We start from the raw sequence: 11,303 nt of genomic DNA, 5'->3' as shown, positions 1-11,303 counted from the left end.
GAGTTCTATGTTTTACAGATGTCCATCAATAAATTTTGCATCATGCTTTCAAGGTAAAAGTGAGTCTTTAATCTTCCCAAGCCTCCAGGTTTCTTGTTTTATCAGCTGGAGAGGAAAAGGAGGAGGAGGATTTGCTGCTCCAACCTTTCAGGATCAGGCCTTACTCGACTTCAGGAGAGCATCCCTTGTGAATGTTAAGCAACATATACTGGCAGTTTTCATTTTTTAATTACAAATAGCTTTTTAAACATGTAATGGCAGTTTTCATTTTTTAATTACAAACAGCTTTTTAAAGAACACATATGTGACAGATGATGCACATTATTTTTCCTGCAACACAATCTTTATAAAACCAGTTGGTAGAGTAAATAGAAAGGATTAGGTCTGAAATACATGAAGCTTTGTACATTTGAGCTCATTAATATGGGTGTTGTTCTGTGTGTCAGAAAAATAAACAGTTGATATTCCTAATGAAAGTCAATAGAGGGTGTACCTCATTTAGGATCATGTGAATCTTTTTGTAGTCTCAGTGTCTCATAGGTATTAAATGTATAGACAGAGGTAGAATAGGGTTCCCTTATCTTTCAACCATATGAAGGGCAACGAAGCTGGTGAAGGGTCTGGAGAACAAGTCTTATGAGGAGCGGCTGAGGGAGCTGGGGTTGTTTAGTCTGGAGAAGAGGAGGCTGAGGGGAGACCTTATCGCTCTCTACAACTACCTGAAAGGAGGTTGTAGCAAGGTGGGGGTCGGTCTCTTCTCCCAAGTAACTAGTGATAGGACGAGAGGAAATGGCCTCAAGTTGCGCCAGGGGAGGTTTAGATTGGACATGAGGAAAAACTTCTTTACTGAAAGAGTGGTTAAACATTGGAAGAGGCTGCCCAGGGAAGTGGTTGAGTCCCCATCCCTGGAGGTATTTAAAAGACATGTAGATGAGGCGCTTAGGGACATGGTTTAGTGGGCATGGTGTTGTTGGGTTGACGGTCGGACTCGATGATCTTAGAGGTCTTTTCCATCCTTAATGATTCTATGATTCTATGAATACTTTAGAAGGTGAAGACACACATGGACTAGTGAGTTGAACAGATGCATGATTAAAGTAGACAACATTTCAGAGGCTTTCTTTTAAACTAATTTGTACACAGGAATAATTTTGCCATTGTTTTATAGCAGTGTTTTTTAAAAATTTCTATTTCTTATAAAGGCTGTGGCCTTGCAAACACTTAAACTGGTCAATAGGTAAGTTACTCACGGGTATCAGTGTGTGCTTGAATTGACTATTAGTGAGTGTGGTGTTTTAATTCATTGATTTCTTCACTTTGTACAAAGTAGCCTTTATATTTTTACAGTGATTGCTACATTTATTAAGGCTTCTAAAATGATATCCTGAAGATATATACTTTTCCCCCAAGGTTTTTGAGACAGATCTTTTTGCTTCCTCAAGGTTTCCATTACCACAGCATTTCTTTACTGTTACAGTGCCAACTTTTCTGCCACAGGAAATATAAACAGGCAGTTCCCATTACAATCTGCACTGCATTAACTGTTAAGATTGCCAACAACCTCCATTGGAAGTTACTTATAACTTTAAGTATTTTATGCCAGGTGCTTGCTTCAGGCTGAGAATCACTCATATCACTTAGATGATTTAAAACTTTACAAATACTCTGTTTGAAAGCAGGAAATAATACATTTTATTTCTCATATTAAAACATATTTATGTCTCTTACACTGAGAAACTCTAGTATTTTCATTCTTCAGAACAAAATTAGAAATATATTCAACAATGATCTTGAAAATTGGGAGAGTTCGTGAACTAAATTCTCACAATGTCTCCACTTTGAGACTGGGCTAATATACATTTCTGGGACTCTGACTTGTTCTATCAATGGCATTGCTGAAACCACATGTGAGAAAATTGTTAAAGTTAGGTCTTCTTTAGTCCATTTGCCTTGGGCACCTGTCCTGCACCTTAATTTTCAGTACCCAGTGAAAGATTCTTTAGGAAGTTCCTGCAGTCTTTGGACTAATTAAAGTGACTAACTTCAGGCAGCAGGATTGCCACTTAAAGGCTTTCAGTCCTCCCTGTCTCTTCCTAGATCATATAAGGAACTTGGGCACTTGTTTTCTTAGACATCTACAATTTCAACAAAAGTGGTGGATTAAGTTAGGCAGAAGGAGGGGAGCTAAGGGTTAGCCCAACTAAGGGGAGAGCACTTACTGTTGTTTACCTTGACTTGAGCAGGACTTTTGACACTTTATTGCATAACATCACCATAGACAAGCTGACAAAGCATGGATTAGACAAGCGCACAGTAAGGTGGATTGAAAACTGGCTGAATGTCTGGGCCTGGAGGGTGGGCAGTAACACAAAATCCAGCTGGAGGCCAGTCAATAATGGTGTACCCCAGGGGCTAAGCCTGTTCAACTTCTTCATTAACAACCTGGTTGATGGGACGGAGTGCACCCTCAGCAAGTTTGCAGGCACCAGAGGGTCATGTTGCCATTCAGAGGGACCTCGACAGGCTGGAGAAATGGGCCAACAGGAACTTCATCAAGTTCACCAAGGAGAAATGTTAAATCCTGCACCTGTGGAGGAATAACCCCAAACAATACATGCTGGAGGCCAAACACCTGGAAAGCATCTTTGCAGAAAAGGACCTGGGGATCCTGGTGGACACAAAGTTGAACGTGAGCCAGCAGTGTACCCTTGTGGCAAAGAAGGCTGGCAACATACTGGGCAGCACTAGGAGGAACATTGTCAGTAGGTCAAAGGAAGTGATGCTTCCCCTCTACTCAAGACAGGTGGACACATACGGAGTACTGTGTCCAGTTCTGGGGTCCCCAGTGCAAGAAGGATATTGACTTACTGGAGAAAGTCCAACAAAAGGCCACAAAGATGATCAAGGGACTGGAGCATCATCCATATGAGGAGGGGCTGACAGTGTTCAGCCTGGAGAAAAGAAAGCTCAGGGGTGACCTTATCAGTGTATATAATGGAAGGGAATGAAGAAGACGGAGACAGAATCTTTTCAGTGGTGCCCACTAACAGGACAAGATGCAATGGACACAAATTAAAACACAGGAAATTTGATTTGAATACAGGAAACAATTTTTAACTCTGAGAGTGGTCAAACACTGGAACAAGTTGCCTAGACAGGTTGTAAAGTCTCCGCCTCTGGAGATATTCAAAATCTGACTGGACATGGTCTGGAGTAATCTGCAGCAGCTGACCCTCCTTTGAGCAGGGGAACTGGACTAGATGACTGTTAGACTAGTTGAACTGTGGTCCCTTCCAAGCTCAACCATTCTGTGACTCTGTGTTTCTGTGCTTGCCATATTCACATTATTGAGGGATGGAATAAATAAGGCATGGAAATATACTCTGAATATAGAAGATCTAAAAATGAGTGAAATAATTTGAATATTTCAGAAATTCAATAGGAAAAATTGATTAAGAAATAAAAATCCTAATATTTATTTATAAAATGGTTAAATTTTGGCATTTCCTACCTTTTCAATGCTTGGATTTTCAAACTGAATATCCTTTTAGCATTGTGAAGCAGTGATACCTTGGTTTTGATTGATGATGTCTTTTTTTAAGCCAATTAATAAAAAGTTTTGTAGAGTATTATTCCTCGTCAAGAAAATGAAACTATTGCAAATAAATATTAATGACTTTTTGTTCTAGGTGCTGTTTGTTTCATTTCATTATCATAATGAAGAATAATAGTGTAGGGTTGTTTTCTTTAAGGTGATCTTACAATGTCACTTACAAAACTATCACAGCAAAAGAATTGTCTCTGTCAAATAGAATGTTCATTTCTTGAAAGAAATAAGATGAGAAATAATTTGAATCAGCTTGTGTGGTTTAAGTATGTCACCCTTAGGAAAATAGTTAAATGTGAAATAAAGCATATCTTTTCTCCTAGGACTGGGAAATTACATAAATTATTAAGGCAGGCTTTTTTCTGGTCTTTATGTCTTCTCCTTGCAAGACTTTTTCTCCCCACTGTACTCTCATATCACACTAAGCCTTCACCTTTTCCAAGATGCTCTTTCAAAACAGGGCCATACCTTCAGCAACACAGTGAAGTCATTCAGTGAGTCCTGCTATTTTTTACTTCTGAGTTTTATAGGAAAAAGAAAAACATGGATATACATGGTTTTTGTGATGATAGTCATGGTGGCCTCAAATATCTCACAGCATATCCTGACATTTCAGGTTTTCTTTCAAGATATTTTCATGTACTTACTCTTCTTCAGCTGAAAGATGTTTGTTTGGTCGGTGGTCTTCTGCTGGATACACAAAGTATCAATTAATATGCTGATACATTATAATTCAATCAAATTAATCAACATATGTTTTTCTAGCCAAGTTCTATTTAGATCCTCCCTTTGTACGCACACAGATACACATATGCAAACACAGAGCCCAACATCACCACCCTTCAGTCTTGCTGCAACAGCGTATCTGTGAGATGGAGTTGTGTTTCACATTTGGCACAAAAGTTCAGTTTTAACTCTTGGCAACAATCCTTAGTTCTGAGTTTGCCCTTGGCTCATAGCTGATAAAAATAAACACAAAATCAAGAGAAAACCAGATTTGGAATGCTAATGTGACATAATGGAGTTCATTTGTGGTTTAGCTTCGCAAAACTTAGTGAGGGCCACAGTGTCCAAACAGACTGAGGCTGACATGCAGGCAAGACTTTGTTGTGTCATCAGCTACCATACTTTAGTAGAGTACTATCAGGTGAATTAAAAATCCAGTGAAATAAAAGGGAAACTTTCATGGCCATTACTTTCAGTGACTTGAAGACCAAAGCCCATGTTCATACAATCAGTGGCTCAATGTTTTCTGTAAAGTTATTCATACAAATCCATGCCAGTGAAATAAATATACACAGGCAACTTTAGATCCAATTTTTGGCAATCTGATTGCCAAATTCTGTAACCAAGAGTTTCAAAGAGTAAGTGGAAAGAATTTAATACTTAGGCATCACATAGATTTGACTTTTTTTTGTCTTTCAAGGGCAATAAAAAAAAACTTTCTATAGTTCTAGTGCAAGCTACATATTGCACAGTGCTCTGCCACAACTCATAAGGCTCAAAGTCTCTAAAGCAATAATGCAGTCTAGCTTGAGAAAATTGTATGTATTCTAAGTGTTTACTGATCAATTTACTTTTTATCCTAGTTCCCAAATGGTATTTAGATCCTAATAATTCTTATGGTATTTAAGGATAATTTCACTTCAACAAGAATAGTTTAAGAACCAGAGGGTGCTGATAATAGGAACCATATTGTTCAAGATAGATGGCTTAGTGTTTCTGCAAGACAGAATGGACTAAAAATAAAAACAAATCTGCGCAGGACAAATGTCATGCAACTGAAAAGAAGGTGCTTTGAATACTAACTATTTCAAACTATGTTGCTGTCCTGTGAAATCACCTCTATGAACACCCTTTCTTACTTCCTCAGAAGTATTTCTTCATAAATTACATACTGTCAAATTTATTTCATGTTGTAAAAGTCTTTCACAGATCTTGCAGCTGTGATAAGTAACAATCAGGAGATGTGGCTAAAATATCCACCTGTAATTTGCAGTGTTTATTGGAGAGTATACTACTTGCATGCTAATACTAATATGATTACTATAAAGGTAAATAAATAAATGTTTTGTACAGCTTTTTCTGGGTTTGAAAATTTTTTTTGCCCATTTTTTCTTGTCTGATGGGAGGTTTCTAATTCAGTCTAACTAGAGTGAAGCATGAGTATTAACACTTTTCTGGACTGGCATCAAAGGAGTTCTTACCTAAGGTGGTGAAGTCTATAAACTTATACATATGAAAGCTGTCCTTATAAAGCAGTTTTAAAACTCCTTTTCTGTAAATTAAAAAAGAAAAGTGTTATTGTAAATGTATTTGTTTATAATACAAAAGAGCAATATATATAAATTATTAAGATCATATTTAGCATTACATTTTTAAAATTATTGTAATAACGACTGCTTTGTCATTATTGCATTAATTAATTGATTTATAACAAAGAAGGTATCTTATTTACAAAGAGACATCCAGTGTAGAGTCAATATTATTTTGATAGCCGGATAACCCTTGGATTTCTTATTTGTTCATGAGTATCCTCTCTGCAATGACAGTGGATTACAAGTCTTATTCATAACATTAAAATACATAATTTTTTTGGTTAATGTACTTGAACAGTTTTATCTCCAATTTACCAATGCACACATCCAGCCAGAGTAAAGTTATCCGTATTTTTATTTCTTTTTTCTTTGGATGTGGTATTATGCTACTGTGAACCAAAGTGATAAATATTGCATGGCTGTATTTATATATATGTGCAAGCATATATACCTGTATATACACATGCATGTATATGTGTGTGTGACTATAAAGGAAACATTTTTTCACATCTGTACTTGTGAAAACATATACAAGTTTAAGCAAGACAAAAAAAATTGAAAATTCACAATGTATTCTTTCTTCTGTTTATATGCTTTGAGACTCAATTATTATAAGAATTACAGTATAAATGCTGAAGAAGGGTAATTGACTGCTGAGATAGCTTGTTCCTTTTTCATTATTCTTAATAAACACAAACAGCACCTAAATTGTATTTACCCGATTATGTTCCCCAAGAGAAGCTCTATAAAACACACTTTATATAACACAAAATGTATCTGCATACTTCATTAAATTCCCATAGTATATTTAGTAAGATATAGTAACAAAAGCAATAATTTTATTGCACTCTGAAAACAAGTAAATGTATATAATTTTTGAAAATAGCCATAAAAGATGAGGCCCACACTAGCACATTTCCTTTAAATGATATGATTCAATTTTTGTGAAAAGAATGCTACAGTGAATTAATAAAGATTTCTGCTGGTCTTCTGTCTTACTCTTTAGGTCTGAGCATATCTGTCTATGGGTATAAAAGGTACTTCGTCTCAGTACCTAAAGAAACTAGGAGCAAAATTTACAGAAGACCTTATTACATTGGTTGCTAAGGTATTTTCTGTCTCATTTGGTCACTGAAGCAAGCAAGAGTTTGACACTTAAAAACTTTTGACAGTTTGGGCCACGGTGACTTGGGTTTTCAATATACCTAAGACACACTGCGGAACTTTACTGAGAACATATAACTAGTCTTTTGTGTAGTAGGAGAACCAAAAAATATCTAATAATATTAAAAACAAACAAACAAAAAAACACTCTCAACTTTCATCTATATGGACATTTTTATTAACTTAAAGGTCCTATTGTTTTTGCCTTAAGAATAGGCCAAATTCAGACAAATGGAAGTTCAAACCAGGGCAAGGCTTATGTCCTGAGCATAAAGAAGGAAAATCAACTATATTGTTTATTGATGATCCCATCGTAAGGAATCTCAGTCAACGGATCTGTCACATTTACAGTAAGCAAAATAACATGTCTTGCATACAGGATTACACTTGGACTACAAAACACAAAAAATGTCTAATTCTTCCAAGTTAGAGTCCAGAGTTAAGACTATTTTGTTCTACAGTGAAAATAGGAGAAGACAACTTGATATGAATGAGAATAATCTCAAGGACTTACAAGAATGAATTAATTCAGTGCTGACAATCTTCTTTGAAGTGCTTTCAATGCCAAGCAGAAGTAATGAATGGAAAAGACTATCATTGGTACCAATGGTAACAATGCAAAGTAGTGGGTTTTGGGGTTCGTATTAAAAGACACAGGTCACTAACCTACTTACTTCTAAGGCAGCAGGCAGTTTTAGGATATGCATTAAGCTTGTCAGCAAGGGGTTACATATTCCTAATCTTAAAGAGTTGATAAATACTTTTAAGGCAAAAACTTAAAGGAGGAGATAGAATTTCTCTAATGCAAAGATAATACAGTTCGAGTCACTGGCTTCCAGGGTTGTAGCTCCATTGACTATGGTATCGATTTCTAGTAGTTAGTTATTATCCTCTGCTGTACCAGAATATCAGCAGTACAACAAAAATGGAGGAGATGGTGTACAATTATTATCTTGCTTCTTTTGTCTGTTATTCAGCTCCTGAGGCACTTGTTAGAACTAAGAATGGTACAACTGGGTAATTCTGGGAGATTCAGTTCCCATATTGCTTTAAAATATCTGATTACTAGAAGAAAAAGGGGAATTACAAGCAGTAACTTTCAGGAAGGTTTTAACTGCAGCTCAGGATGTGTGTGTGATGTCTCAGGCATATGAATGGTTATTCCAAATAGATCTTATACATATTGTAGCTACCAGGCTGGAAATAGAGATATGAAGCATGGCAGATGAATGGGGTGGATAACTGACAGTTTCAATCAAGGTAGTCCATCGTGTCAGAAGAGAGGTAGGAGATAAACAGTGAAATCAATCCTTCACACTTTTACAACATTTTGCCATGCCAAGTTATCTTTTAAGGCACTTTAAGACATATGTTCAAGCATCTTAACAATAGTGGTCATAATGACAAACTATTAAAGGCAAAATGAAAACAGTAGCTATTGGTTTTGACTGAAGAAAGTAGTGTTTAGTGGCACCACAGTTTAAAGTGAAAGTTGAAAAGAGTGAAACCAATGGCCACTTTTGTCAATTACGTGTCATGGATGCACACACACATAAGTTTTGTGTGACATTAACTGGCAGTAAATGCTGTTGTAGATGACTATTCTGTGTAGAAAGGTCTCTGTGACTAAAGAATGGGAAGAGAGGATTTACTATGAACAAGCATATCCCAAATAATTTGTACCAGTTGAAATTCTAAGCCTGAATCTGAATTGTGTTTTCTGTAAATTGAAAACCTTCAGAAGTCCATGCTTTTAGTTTTTTCCTTTTGAATTCTTCAATTCATGTTATAATGACTTAATTTACAGCACTGAAGTTTGGGTGACAAGATTTCAAAAAAGCAGACCGAAATTTGTATTCACGAGTGACTCTAGAGACAAGCACAACATTTAACTTTCTCCTACCCTACCCTGTAAGCCTGCCAGAACTTTTTTCTATGTTACCAAACTGGCTAGATTTGCTGCAATTTTTCTATGAAAATAGAAAAACACATAAAATAACCTGATTTATAAAAAAAGGAAGATTTCACGAATCACAGAATGGTTGAAGTTGGAAGGGCCCTCTGGAGGTCATCTGCCCCAACACCTCCTACTAAAGCTTTGCCACCTAGAGCTGGTTGCCCAGGACTATGTCCAGATGGCTTTTGAATATCTCCAAGAAGAGATAATCCACAACCTCCCTGGGCAACCTGTTCCAGTGTTTGACCACCCTCACAGTAATAAAAAAGTGTTTCCTGACGTTCAGAGAGAACCTCCTGTGTTTCAGTTTGTGCCCATAGCCTCTGGTCCTATCACTGGGCACCACTGAAAAGAGCCTGGCTCCATCCTCTTTGCACCCTCTGTTCAGGTATTTCTACACACCGATGAGATCCCCCCTGAGCCTTCTCTTCTCCAGGCTAAACAGTCCCAGCTCTCTCAGCCTTTCCTCGTAGGAAAGATGCTCCAGTCCCTTAATCATCTTCGTGGCCCATTGTTGGACTCTCTCCAGTATATCCATGTGTCTCTTGCACTGAGGAGCCCAGAACTGCACACAGCACTCCAGGTATAGCCTCACCAGTGCTGAATAAAGGGGAAGGATCATCTCCCTTGACCTGCTGGCAATACTTTGTCTAATGCAGCCCAGGATACCATTTGATGCTTTTGCCGCAAGGGCACAATGCTGGCTCATGTTCAACTTGATGTCCACCAGTACCGCCAGGTCCTTTTCTGCCAAGTTGCTTTCCAGCTGGGTGACCCCCAATATATATTGGTGCATAAGGTTGTTCTTCCTCAGGAAGAACATGCAGGACTTGACATTTCTCCTTGGTGAACTTCATGATGTTTCTGTTGGCCCATTCCTCCAGCCTGCTGAGGTCCCTCTGGGTGGCAGCACAAACCTCTGGTTTATCAGCCACTCCTCCGGTCTGGTGTCGTCTGCAAACTTAGTGAGGGAATTTGAAAATTCTTAGTTGTTCAGTAAGTTTTTTACACTAATGTGTTTTTAAATAATACTCTTTTTTCCCTGGGAAATAATCTTTGCTATTCTTTTTTAACTGTGAGACAGTTTTCTACAGTATGTATGAAATTCCCTGCACAATCTTAAACCACAAGATTTCAAAACATAAAATAATTAAATAAATATGTAATTTATGTATTTATCATCCTTCCTGAATAGTCATCATTTCAAGGATGGCCACTTATTTTAGCTTCAAGTTTACCTAGATTTTGTACAAATTTTCATACCTTCTACTACTGTAACATTACTGTTGAAAATTTTTCACCTTGCAAAAACAGGATCAAGAAAGTTCAGCTATAGGAAGAAGGTTTTATACCTCCTACATACTTCCTGAAGTGTCCTTCATTGTTTTTATGCCCGTCATTTTTTGTAGGAGTTGTTTTCTACTGCTGACCTTATTAGACTGAAGGTCTTATCTCAAAGGAGTTTCTAAATCTTTTAAAGCTTGTTTATCAGAAATCTAGAATGCTCTGTAAGTTCTAATAAATGAACAAAATGTTTCCTAATTACACACTGCAGTGGGTGATTGCTGCATATAAACTCATACTCTAACATGTGAAATTGACACATCTGGTATATTTCCCCCATTCATTATGTTGCTGTTTTCAAGGCAAATTCAATTTTACCTAGTCTGCCTGAAGCAAGTAGGGGTTAATTCCTGTCTATAAAAAAAGAAGCTGCATAATGAATAACATATATTTGTGGATTTCATAATAGTAAAAACTTGAGCTATGTGAACAATTCATGTATAATTATGAACTCACTCAAACTAAGGATAGGCTTGCTTTCTAGCTTAACTTTCAGACATGTATGTGAATGTTTATAGTCTTAAAGCATTGCATTAAAAGGTTCTAAAAGAGTTCTCCATTCTATAACACTATTTCCTGAATTATGTCTTAAATTAATGATTTGGTTCTGGAAATAATTATTTTAATTTAAAAAAAAAGTAACAAATATTTAGGAACTGTATTAGAATTTTTAAATATATTTCTTCTATTTCCTTTCTTCTTTCCTTCCTTCATGAGGGTTAGAACCTGTCAGAAGTGACTAGTTATTCTTTATATGATAACTCAGTAGTGGCATATTATTAAGAAGTATACATGCTCACCTTTCTGATTAATCAAGCTAGGCACTGAGAAATTCCTCTGCTTAAAAGAGTGTAACCATTGCGTATCAGTGTTTGCCACTAACTATATTATTTCATCTAATATAAATTTGTCT

Source organism: Pygoscelis adeliae, unplaced genomic scaffold, assembly GCF_000699105.1.
Source record: "Pygoscelis adeliae isolate BGI_AS28 unplaced genomic scaffold, ASM69910v1 Scaffold101, whole genome shotgun sequence".
Taxonomy (NCBI): Eukaryota; Metazoa; Chordata; class Aves; order Sphenisciformes; family Spheniscidae; genus Pygoscelis; species Pygoscelis adeliae.
This window is presented reverse-complemented; position numbering follows the sequence as displayed.